Source organism: Eleutherodactylus coqui, chromosome 5 (assembly GCF_035609145.1).
Source record: "Eleutherodactylus coqui strain aEleCoq1 chromosome 5, aEleCoq1.hap1, whole genome shotgun sequence".
Taxonomy (NCBI): domain Eukaryota; kingdom Metazoa; phylum Chordata; class Amphibia; order Anura; family Eleutherodactylidae; genus Eleutherodactylus; species Eleutherodactylus coqui.
Window position 1 is genome coordinate 113344282 of NC_089841.1, and position 12067 is coordinate 113356348.

The window sequence follows — 12067 nt, forward strand, 5'->3', positions numbered from 1 at the left end:
TTTACTAATATCAAGTGTCATCTAATGCTATGCTTACATGTTTATTACTTTATGGTTTTCATTGTTCTTTTATATTTACACTGTGATACCTTGAGACCACTTCAGTACCTATGCTGCCAACTAACATAGCTTAATCCTTAAAGGGGTTGTCCCGCAAAACAAAGTGGGGGTAAGCACTTCTGTATGGCCATATTAATGCACTTTGTAATATACATCGTGCATTAATTATGAGCCATACAGAAGTTATTCACTTACCTGTTCCGTTGCTAGCGTCCCCGTCTCCATGGTGCCGTCTAATCTTCAGCGTCTAATCGCCCGATTAGACGCGCTTGCGCAGTCCGGTCTTCTCCTTTGCTAAATTGGGCCGCTCGTGCCGGAGAGCGGCTCCTCGCAGCTCCGCCCCGTCACGTGTGCCGATTCCAGCCCATCAGGAGGCTGGAATCGGCAATGGACCGCACAGAAGCCCTGCGGTCCACCGAGGGTGAAGATCCCGGCAGCCATCTTCACAAGGTAAGTATGAAGATGCCGGACCGCGGGGATTCGGGTAAGTACTATCTGTTTTTTTTTTTTTTATCCCTGCATCGGGTTTGTCTCGCGCCGAACGGGGGGGCTATTGAAAAAAAACAAAAACCGTTTCGGCGCGGGACAACCCCTTTAACATCTTTATGTCAATCCACCTTATTGCTCAAAATCTTCTCTCTCAACGTGAAGGGTCTAACTAGTAGAGATGAGCGAACGTGTTCGTCCGAACTTGATATCCGTGCGGATATTAGGGTGTTCGGGATGTTCGTTATTCGTAACGAACACCATGCGGTGTTCGGGTTACTTTCACTTCCTTCCCTGAGACGTTTGCGCGCTTTTCTGGCCAATTGAAAGACAGGGAAGGCATTACAACTTCCCCCTGCAACGTTTAAGCCCTATACCACCCCCCTGCTGTGAGTGGCTGGCGAGATCAGGTGTCCGCCTAATATAAAAGTCGGCCCCTCCAGCGGCTCGCCTCAGATGCCTTGTGAGTTAGATGAGGGACAGTGCTGTTTGTACCGGAGCTGCTGTAGGGAAAGAATTGGTAGTTAGTGTAGGCTTCAAGACCCCCAAAGGTCCTTATTAGGGCCACTGATAGCTGTGTGTTGGCTGCTGTTAGCAGTGGCAATTTTTTTTTCTTTCTCAAAATCGCCTCTGCAGAGCGTTGCACCCGGCATTAGGGACAGAAGTGTTGCATAGGCAGGGAGAGTGTTAGGAGTGAGTGTAGCCTTCAAGAACCTCAACGGTCCTTTCTAGGGCCATATTTAACCGTGTGCAGTACTGTGCTGGCTGCTGTTAGCTGTGCTGCATATTTTTTTTCTTCTCAAAATCGCCTCTGCAGAGCATTGCACCCTCCATTGATACTGCAGGGAAAGAATTGTGTAGGCAGGGCCACAACACAGTTATTATTCATTGAATATACGCAGTGCGGCCTTTTGCTTGTAAAACAAGTGAAAAAAATTCTATTTGACCTGCCTCTGTCCGTCCTAAGGGCTGTGGACACGTGTCGGCTGCGTGTGCAACGTTTAAAAATCAGACGCACCCAGCTACGTTTTACTGCTGGCTTCGCCATTTGCTTTCCTTAATTTGGAAAAAAATACCTGCTCTGCCAGAGTTATAATAACTCTGCTACCCTCAAGTTCTGTGCCACATTAGCAGGGCCACAGCACAGTTATTTAAAGAGGGTCACTGCCTAGCCGTGCCAACCCTGTGCAGTGTGTGCCTGCGGTCCCTCGTCATGGCAGACGCACTTCTAAATAGACATGAGGGTGGTGTGGCATGAGGGCAGCTGAAGGCTGCGCAGGGACACTTTGGTGTGCGCTGTGGGGGGGAGGGGGGGCGGTTGGGCAGCATGTAACCCAGTAGAAGTGGCAGCGGAGTGTCATGCAGGCGGTGATTGTGCTTTGTTGGAGGTAGTGTGGTGCTTAGCAAAGGTATGCCATGCTAATGATGGCTTTTCAGAAGTAAAAGTTGTTGGGAGGGGGGGGGCCCCACTCTTGCCGGTATTCTGGCTTAATAGTGGGACCTGTGAACTTGAGATGCAGCCCAACATGTAGCCCCTCGCCTGCCCTATCCGTTGCTGTGTCGTTCCCATCACCTTCTTGAATTGCCCAGATTTTCACACATGAAAACCTTAGCGAGCATCGGCGAAATACAAAAATGTTCTGGTCGCCCATTGACTTCAATGGGGTTCGTTATTCAAAACGAACCCTCGAACATCGCGGGAAGTTCGTTTCGAATAACGAACACCCGAACATTTTGGTGTTCGCTCATCTCTACTAACTAGCCCTTTTAAACATTCACTTATGTGGTGCTAAATCATTCACAACACTACTAAACTGTATACAAGAAACTCCCTTTGCTACAAATAAATTCCCCCAAAACTGTCCCACAACGAATATTCTACGATAATTAACTCTACCTTCCTGCAGAAGAAAAGAGGAGTTCATTTTTAAAGCCATTATAGCAGTGACAATCCACTATTCATTAATTGACAACCAGAGTAGATTCATTATTATACAATGCACCATAAATAATGAGTACAATATTGCCAATATCTACAACTCCACCAACTATCTTTAATATTTTAAATCTTTTTAGTGGAAACTTCTACTAAAATAATTAACCAGAAGAACTCCCAGATTTCCTAATCAATGTCTCAATTTGAACACTACTCCATCTAAAGCAAAATTTCCCACTGGACTGGCAAGTTGAATTTATTTGCTATGTAGGTATTAATTTGTCTCACCCTTCACCTAAAACGTTTGAACTCAAATCTCCCCCTTTGCTGGAATCTGTAAAGAAAGAAATCCAATCATATTCTAGCTATATAATATCTTCGTCGTGAAGCCACCCTTAAGATGCTATAATTACCTAAATTTCTCTACCTATTTAGGACGCTCCCATTTCATATACCTAACTCCTTCTTTACACAAGCACCTAACCTCTTGTCAAACTGCTTTTGGCAAGGTAAATGTTCCTATATGCCTTACAACATTTTTACCAGGCATAGGAAAGTCGGTGGTTGGGTGCACCTAGCCTTGTTGTTGTCATTGTTAGCCATTTAGTCGTTCTTATTATAGGCCTGTATTCTTGATCAGTTATCCTATTTATGCCAGTCTCCATCAGACAAACACTTGGTCAATATAGAACAATATCTTAGTAGAAAGATCTCTTTTAAACCAGGTTTAACTAGATTCATGACAACTACCCTCTTTCTCTTCATGCCTGCACTGTACACAAGTATTTCAGAGGATTTGGGAATTTTTCTTGGAAAATACTCCTCTAGAATACTCTCAAATATCCCTTATAGAGGATCAAATCTCCTTCCTGGACCTAACCAGTTGGAAAGCTAAAAATATATCTAACCTTCAAGATCTATTTACCACTAAGGGAACATTGCACTTTCAACTCCTCAGTAACACATTTTTAGTTATGCATAAGGAACGTTTCAAGTTTTTACAGACAAGAAATTTTTTGCAGAAAAGAGAGAACCAAAAACTCGATGTTTTCATGAAGCGACTCTGAAATATCTCAACAATACTTTTAACAAAAAAAAGTATCTCTTTTTTCTATAATACCCTGTTCTTTAAAACTATCTTAACTAAAGCAAGTCCTCAATGGGGAATATGATCTGAAAATAAACGTCTTCTTGGACCAATGGAAATCAGCATTCTCTATTTTGTATAAACCTTTCAGATATACTTCATTCTAAGAGGCAATCCTTAAGACTACTCTGCAATGGTATTATAGTCCAATTAAGCTCCATCAGCTATTGCCTTATATTTGTCTGCTATGGACTGCAACTCAACAAGTTATCCAGATAGTGATCAAACTAAACCTGACTCTCCCACCTGAAATGTCCATACTATTCCTCAGTCTTTCCCAAATCCCTCTTAACCAAATGTAGCCTTCATTCTCATGTCAATGAAACTGACCCTTACCTCAATACTGGAAACAACAATCTTACCCAAAATTCAAAAAGCTTTGACTCTTCTCAATAATACGTGCATGTACAAGAAAATGATTGCCCTACAACAACATACTCATGCAAAATGTCTAGACAACTGGGGCATCTGGATGACTAACCCATATATTCTTCAATAATCATCTACGTGCCACATGTCTTCCATTCCCAAGTGGAGCTATTCAACAAATACTAAATCTTTAGATACACACCATCTTCCCCACCTTGTTCTATAACAAGCTGTTCTAGATATCTCTATTATATTATGTTACTCTTTGTTAGATTACATTGACTTTTTATTGTGCTTGCCTTCAGCAAAATTCTCCTTTCTCTAAATGTCCTACTTTACAATCAGAGCTTGTACAATGCTGTTCTGTGGAAATGTAGTCTTTGTTTTACTAGAATAAAGTTCGCCCCCCCCCCTCTCCGATTTCCACTGTTTGTAAACTAGATACTTTCCAATAAAAAAGCTATGGAATTGAAAGTGGCATTTTATATTGAAGCCGGAGAAGTCACTTGTTATATTAGTTGTGTTGAGCTATTTAAATTCTTCTTGTTTAATTGTTTTTTTTTTTTTGTAAACAGCTGAAAGCTTGTAAATTTAGCAAATAAACCTAATTTGTGATAGAGGTTGAATAATTTTGATTGCAAGTGTATGTGTAGTGCAGTCTTTACAGGCAATTATCACTTACTCTCACAGCTAGAGTAGAGACATGTGCTGAGTAGAGATGAGCGAGCACTAGAGATGAGCGAACACCAAAATGTTCGGGTGTTCGTTATTCGGAATGAACTTCCCGTGATGCTCGAGGGTTCGTTTCGAACAACGAACCCCATTGAAGTCAATGGGCGACCAGAACATTTTTGTATTTCGCCGATGCTCGCTAAGGTTTTCATGTGTGAAAATCTGGGCAATTCAGGAAAGTGATGGGAATGACACAGTGACGGATAGGGCAGGCGAGGGGCTACATGTTGGGCTGCATCTCAAGTTCACAGGTCCCACTATTAAGCCACAATACCGGCAAGAGTGGGCCCCCCCCCTCCCAACAACTTTTACTTCTGAAAAGCCCTCATTAGCATGGCATACCTTTGCTAAGCACCACACTACCTCCAACAAAGCACAATCACTGCCTGCATGACACTCCACTGACACTTCTCCTGGGTTACATGCTGCCCAACCGCCCCCCCTCCCCCCCACAGCGCACACCAAAGTGTCCCTGGGCAGCCTTCAGCTGCCCTCATGCCACACCACGCTCATGTCTATTTAGAATTGCGTCTGCCATGACGAGGGACCGCAGGCACACACTGCAGAGGTTGGCACGGCTAGGCAGCGACCCTCTTTAAAAGTGGCGGAGCGATAGCCCACAATGCTGTACAGAAGCAATGAGAAATAGAATCCTGTGCCACCGCCATCAGGAGCTGCACACGTGGGCATAGCAATGGGGAACCTATGTGCCACACACTATTCATTCTGTCAAGGTGTCTGCATGCCCCAGTCAGACCGGGCTTTTTAATTCATAGACACAGGCAGGTACAACTCCCTATTGTGAAGTCCCTGTCGACCCACAGCATGGGTGGCTCCCTGGAACCCACCGGCGGTACACAGAAATATCCCATTGCATTGCCCAACACAGCTGAGGTAGTAATGTCGTGCTTAATGCAGGTGGGCTTCGGCCCACACTGCATGCCCCAGTCAGACTGGGGTTCTTTAGAAGTGTACAGATGTAGTAAAAACTCCGTGTGCACCTACAGCATGGGTGGGTGCCAGGAAGCCACCGGCGGTACATAGAAATATCCCATTGCATTGCCCAACACAGCTGAGGTAGTAATGTTGTGCTTAATGCAGGTGGGCTTCGGCCCACACTGCATGCCCCAGTCTGACTGGGGTTCTTTATAAGTGTACAGATGTAGTAAAAACTCCGTGTGCACCTACAGCATGGGTGGGTGCCAGGAAGCCACCGGCGGTACATAGAAATATCCCATTGCATTGCCCAACACAGCTGAGGTAGTAATGTTGTGCTTAACCCTTTCCAATCTAATTTGTATATGGTTTTCCTAGGGGGCTTACTCTTTTTCTGCCGTTATACAACGGCGCTATATGCTGGCTAAAGCCAGTACTGCATGAGCTGACACGTAGGATAGGCTCCGACAGCAGAGAGGCTGGCAATATACAGTAAGAGAACCCCGACGGACGTCTACCAACAACGGAGCTGTACAGCCTTAAACCCTAATGTCTTCACAGGTCACACAGTGGACTGGAAAGGGTTAATGCAGGTGGGTTTCGGCCCACACTGCATGCCCCAGTCAGACTGGGTTTCTTTATAAGTGGAAACAGATGCATTTATAATTCCCTGTGGACCCACTGCCTGGGTGGGTGCCAGGAAGCCACCGGCGGTACATAGAAATATCCCATTGCATTGCCCAACACAGCTGAGGTAGTAATGTTGTGCGTAATACAGGTGGGCTTCGGCCCACACTGCATGCCCCAGTCAGACTGGGGTTCTTTAGAAGTGTACAGATGTATTAAAAACTCCGTGTGCACCTACAGCATGGGTGGCTCCCTGGAACCCACCGGCGGTACATAAAAATATCCCATTGCATTGCCCAACACAGCTGAGGTAGTAATGTCGTGCTTAATGCAGGTGGGCTTCGGCCCACACTGCATGCCCCAGTCTGACTGGGGTTCTTTACAAGTGGACACATGTAGGTTAAACTCCCTGTGTATCCACTGCCTGGGTGGGTGCCAGGAAGCCACCGGCGGTACATAGAAATATCCCATTGCATTGCCCAACACAGCTGAGGTAGTAATGTCGTGCGTAATACAGGTGGGCTTCGGCCCACACTGCATGCCCCAGTCAGACTGGGGTTCTTTAGAAGTGTACAGATGTATTAAAAACTCCGTGTGCACCTACAGCATGGGTGGCTCCCTGGAACCCACCGGCGGTACATAAAAATATCCCATTGCATTGCCCAACACAGCTGAGGTTACGTCAGCTGTAATGCAGGTGGGCTAAAAATTAATTTGATTACACTGTAGGCGAGGGCCCACAAAAATTGCTGTATCAACAGTACTAATGTACATCCCAAAAATTGGCCATGGCCAGCCAAGAGGGCAGGTGAAACCCATTAATCGCTTTGGTTAATGTGGCTTAAGTGGTAACTAGGCCTGGAGGCAGCCCAGTGTAACGAAAAATTGGTTCAAGTTAAAGTTCCAATGCTTTTAAGCGCATTGAAACTTATAAAAATTGTTCTGAAAAATTATTTGACTGAGCCTTGTGGCCCTAAGAAAAATTGCCCGTTCAGCGTGATTACGTGAGGTTTCAGGAGGAGGAGCAGGAGGAGGAGGAGGAGGAATATTAGACACAGATTGATGAAGCAGAAATGTCCCCGTTTTGGATGGTGAGAGAGAACGTAGCTTCCATCCGCGGGTGCAGGCTACGTATTGCTTACGTATCGCTGCTGTCCGCTGGTGGAGAACAGAAGTCTGGGGAAATCCAGCCTTTGTTCATCTTGATGAGTGTTAGCCTGTCGGCACTGTCGGTTGACAAGCGGCTACGCTTATCTGTGATGATTCCCCCAGCCGCACTAAACACCCTTTCCGACAAGACGCTAGCCGCAGGACAAGCAAGCACCTACAGGGCATACAGCGCGAGTTCAGGCCACGTGTCCAGCTTCGACACCCAGTAGTTGTAGGGGGCAGAGGCGTCACCAAGGATGGTCGTGCGATCCGCTACGTACTCCCTCACCATCCTTTTACAGTGCTCCCGCCGACTCAGCCGTGACTGGGGAGCGGTGACACAGTCTTGGTGGGGAGCCATAAAGCTGGCCAGGCCCTTAAAGACTGTTGCACTGCCTGGGATGTACATGCTGCTCGATCTACGCACATCCCCTGCTACCTTGCCCTCGGTACTGCGCCTTCTGCCACTAGCGCTGTCGGCTGGGAATTTTACCATCAGCTTGTCCGCAAGGGTCCTGTGGTATAGCAACACTCTCGAACCCCTTTCCTCTTCGGGAATCAGAGTGGGCAGGTTCTCCTTATACCGTGGATCGAGCAGTGTGTACACCCAGTAATCCGTCGTGGCCAGAATGCGTGCAACGCGAGGGTCACGAGAAAGGCATCCTAACATGAAGTCAGCCATGTGTGCCAGGGTACCAGTACGCAACACATGGCTGTCCTCACTAGGAAGATCACTTTCAGGATCCTCCTCCTCCTCCTCCTCAGGCCATACACGCTGAAAGGATGACAGGCAATCAGCCGGTGTACCGTCAGCAGCGGCCCAAGCTGTCTCTTCCCCCTTCTCCTCATCCTCCTCATGCTCCTCCTCCTCCTCCTGTACGCGCTGAGAAATAGACAGGAGGGTGCCCTGACTATCCAGCGGCATACTGTCTTCCCCCGCCCCCGTTTCCGAGCGCAAAGCAGCTGCCTTTATGGTTTGCAGGGAATTTCTCAAGATGCATAGCAGAGGAATGGTGACGCTAATGATTGTAGCATCGCCGCTCACCACCTGGGTAGACTCCTCAAAATTACCAAGGACATGGCAGATGTCTGCCAACCAGGCCCACTCTTCTGAAAGGAATTGAGGAGGCTGACTCCCACTGCGCCGCCCATGTTGGAGTTGGTATTCGACTATAGCTCTCCGTTGTTCATAGAGCCTGGCCAACATGTGGAGCGTAGAGTTCCACCGTGTGGGCACGTCGCACAGCAGTCGGTGCACTGGCAGCTTAAAGTGATGTTGCAGGGTGCGCAGGGTGGCAGCGTCCGTGTGGGACTTGCGGAAATGTGCGCAGAGCCGGCGCGCCTTTACGAGCAGGTCTGACAAGCGTGGGTAGCTTTTCAGAAAGCGCTGAACCACCAAATTAAAGACGTGGGCCAGGCATGGCACGTGCGTGAGGCTGCCGAGCTGCAGAGCCGCCACCAGGTTACGGCTGTTGTCACACACGACCATGCCCGGTTGGAGGCTCAGCGGCGCAAGCCAGCGGTCGGTCTGCTGTGTCAGACCCTGCAGCAGTTCGTGGGCCGTGGGCCTCTTATCGCCTAAGCTGAGTAGTTTCAGCACGGCCTGCTGACGCTTGCCCACCGCTGTGCTGCCACACCGCGCGACACCGACTGCTGGCGACATGCTGCTGCTAACACATCTTGATTGCGAGACAGAGGAGGAGGAGGAGGAGGAGGAGGGTGCTTTAGTGGAGGAAGCATACACCTCCGCAGATACCAGCACCGAGCTGGGGCCCGCAATTCTGGGGGTGGGTAGGACGTGAGCGGTCCCAGGCTCTGACTCGGTCCCAGCCTCCACTAAATTCACCCAATGTGCCGTCAGGGAGATGTAGTGGCCCTGCCCGCCTGTGCTTGTCCACGTGTCCGTAGTTAAGTGGACCGTGGCAGTAACCGCGTTGGTGAGGGCGCGTACAATGTTGCGGGAGACGTGGTCGTGCAGGGCTGGGACGGCACATCGGGAAAAGTAGTGGCGACTGGGAACTGAGTAGCGCGGGGCCGCCGCCTCCATGATACTTTTGAAGGACTCCGTTTCCACAACCCTATACGGCAGCATCTCAAGGCTGATGAATTTTGCGATGCGGACGGTTAACGTTTGAGCGTGCGGGTGCGTGGCGGCGTACTTGCGCTTGCGCTCGAACACTTGCGCAAGCGACGGCTGGACGGTGCGCTGAACTACACTGCTGGATGGGGCCGAGGACAGCGGAGATGAGGGTGTGGGTGCAGGCCATGAGGCGGTAGTGCCTGTGTCCTGAGAGGGGGGTTGCATCTCAGTGGCAGGTTGGGGCACAGGGGGAGAGGCAGGGGTGCAAACCGGAGGCGCTGAACGGCCTTCGTCCCACCTTGTGGGGTGCTTGGCCATCATATGCCTGCGCATGGTGGTGGTGGTGAGGCTGTTGGTGTTGGCTCCCCGGCTGAGCTTTGCGCAACAAAGGTTGCACACCACTGTTCGTCGGTCGTCAGGCGTCTCTGTGAAAAACTGCCAGACCTTAGAGCACCTCGGCCTCTGCAGGGTGGCATGGCGCGAGGGGGCGCTTTGGGAAACACTTGGTGGATTATTCGGTCTGGCCCTGCCTCTACCCCTGGCCCTGGCCACCGCACTGCCTCTTGCAACCTGCCCTGCTGATGCCCTTGACTCCCCCTCTGAAGACCTGTCCTCCTGAGTAAGCGTTGCACACCAGGTGGGGTCAGTCACCTCATCGTCCTGCTGCTCTTCCTCCGAATCCTCTGTGCGCTGCTCCCTCGGACTTACTGCCCTTACTACTACCTCACTGCAAGACAACTGTGTCTGATCGTCATCGTCCTCCTCACCCACAGAAAGTTGTTGAGACAGTTGGCGGAAGTCCCCAGCCTCATCCCCCGGACCCCGGGAACTTTCGAATGGTTGGGCATCAGTGACTATAAACTCCTCTGGTGGGAGAGGAACCGCTGCTGCCCAATCTGAGCAGGGGCCCGAGAACAGTTCCTGGGAGTGTTCCCGCTCCTGAGCAGGTGTCATTGTAGTGGAGTGAGGAGGCTGGGAGGAAGGAGGAGCAGCAGACAGAGGATTCGGATTTGCAGCAGTGGACGGCGCAGAACTGCGTGTTGACGATAGGTTGCTCGAAGCACTTTCTGCCATCCAGGACAGGACCTGCTCACACTGCTCATTTTCTAATAACCGTCTCCCGCGTGGACCCATTAATTGGGCGATGAATGTGGGGACGCCAGAAACGTGCCTCTCTCCTAATCGCGCAGCAGTCGGCTGCGACACACCGGGATCAGGAGCTCGGCCTGTGCCCACACCCTGACTTGGCCCTCCGCGTCCTCGGCCGCGTCCACGTCCTCTAGGCCTACCCCTACCCCATCAGCATGCTGTATTACCAGTGATTTGATTTCACAGGCAGGAAATAAATTGGCGCAAGACTGCAGGCCAAATATAATTTTTGCCCTTTTTGGAAAACGAAAGGCCCCACTGCCTCTAGTGAATGAATAATCTAAGTTTAATAACTGTGCTGTGTCCCTGCTTATGTGTCACAGAACGTGAGGGTAGCAGAGTTATTATAACTCTGGCAGAGCAGGTATTTTTTTCCCAATTAAGGAAAGCAAATGGCGAAGCCAGCAGTAAAGCGTAGCTGGGTGCGTATGATTTAGCAATGTTGTTCACGCAGCTCACACGTGTCCACCGGCGTTAGGACGGACAGAGGCTGGACAAATAGATTTGTTTTCAGTTTTTTTCCACCAAAAGGCAGCACTGCGTATATTCTATGAACATGAGAAGTTTAATAACTGTGCTGTGTCCCTGCTTATGTGTCACAGAACGTGAGGGTAGCAGAGTTATTATAACTCTGGCAGAGCAGGTATTTTTTTCCCAATTAAGGAAAGCAAATGGCGAAGCCAGCAGTAAAGCGTAGCTGGGTGCGTATGATTTAGCAATGTTGTTCACGCAGCTCACACGTGTCCACCGGCGTTAGGACGGACAGAGGCTGGACAAATAGATTTGTTTTCAGTTTTTTTCCACCAAAAGGCAGCACTGCGTATATTCTATGAACATGAGAAGTTTAATAACTGTGCTGTGTCCCTGCTTATGTGTCACAGAACGTGAGGGTAGCAGAGTTATTATAACTCTGGCAGAGCAGGTATTTTTTTCCCAATTAAGGAAAGCAAATGGCGAAGCCAGCAGTAAAGCGTAGCTGGGTGCGTATGATTTAGCAATGTTGTTCACGCAGCTCACACGTGTCCACCGGCGTTAGGACGGACAGAGGCTGGACAAATAGATTTGTTTTCAGTTTTTTTCCACCAAAAGGCAGCACTGCGTATATTCTATGAACATGAGAAGTTTAATAACTGTGCTGTGTCCCTGCTTATGTGTCACAGAACGTGAGGGTAGCAGAGTTATTATAACTCTGGCAGAGCAGGTATTTTTTTCCCAATTAAGGAAAGCAAATGGCGAAGCCAGCAGTAAAGCGTAGCTGGGTGCGTATGATTTAGCAATGTTGTTCACGCAGCTCACACGTGTCCACCGGCGTTAGGACGGACAGAGGCAGGACAAATAGAATTATTTTCACTTGTTTTACAAGCAAAAGGCCGCACTGCGTATATTCAATGAATAA